General features: G+C 46.5%; 1 protein-coding gene across 1 annotated transcript in view; it reads right to left on the minus strand.

Annotated features, from left to right (window-relative positions):
- The window catches only part of LOC109929934 (parvalbumin alpha), a 32877-nt gene that overhangs the window by 9971 nt on the left and 22061 nt on the right, over positions 1–845 (minus strand). The window lies entirely within an intron of this gene.

The following is an 845-nucleotide window of genomic DNA, read 5'->3' on the forward strand; positions in this document are numbered from 1 at the left end:
TGGATGTAGAGAGCTCTCGATGCCCTCTGGCTGGTTTAGGTGGAGATAGAGAGCTCTGAATGCCCTCTGGCTGGTTTAGGTGGAGATAGAGAGCTCTCAATGGGCACGTAGCTGGTTTAGGTGGATGTAGAGAGCTCTTGATGCCCTCTGGCTGGTGTATAATGTATACACTATATATAGTGTATAGTGTAGTGTATAGTGTATAATGTAATGTAATAGTGTAATGCAGGAAAAACCCATCTGGTTCACTAATGTCCTTTAAGGAAGGAAACTGCCACCCTTACCTGGTCTAGCCTACATGTGACTCCAGACCCACAGCAATGTTGTTGACTCTGAACTGCCCTCTGGGCAATTAGCCATGGGCAATAAATGCTGGCCTGGTCAGTGATGCCCTCATCCCGTGAATGAATAATAATAATAATAAAAAAAACACCTTTGAAGCTAAACTGCAGTTTAACGGGGGAAGAGTCAGAATGAAAGAGAGGAAGAACGATAGAAAAAAGAATGAATAAATGGTTGAAAGAGAACATAGGAGGAAAGAAGGAAAGTGGAAGAGGGAAAGAACAAGAAAAGAAAGTAAGGGAGGGGGAGAAAAGGAGACAGACAGTGGAAGAGTGAAAATGTAGCGAGAGAGGGGAAAAAAGGGAGAGAGAGGCAGGGAGAGAGAGGAACGGAGAAAGAGGAAAGGAAAGAGAGGAAAGAGAGGGAGGGAGAGCGAGAGGAAGGGAGAGAGAGAGGGAGAGAGAGAGGGAGAGGAAGGGAGAGAGAGAGAGAGGAAGGGAGAGAGAGAGAGGAAGGGAGAGAGAGAGAGGGAAGGGAGAGAGAGAGAGGGAAGGGAGAGAGAG

The sequence above is a fragment of the Rhincodon typus genome, chromosome 37 (genome assembly GCF_021869965.1).
Source record: "Rhincodon typus isolate 14 chromosome 37, sRhiTyp1.1, whole genome shotgun sequence".
Lineage (NCBI taxonomy): Eukaryota > Metazoa > Chordata > Chondrichthyes > Orectolobiformes > Rhincodontidae > Rhincodon > Rhincodon typus.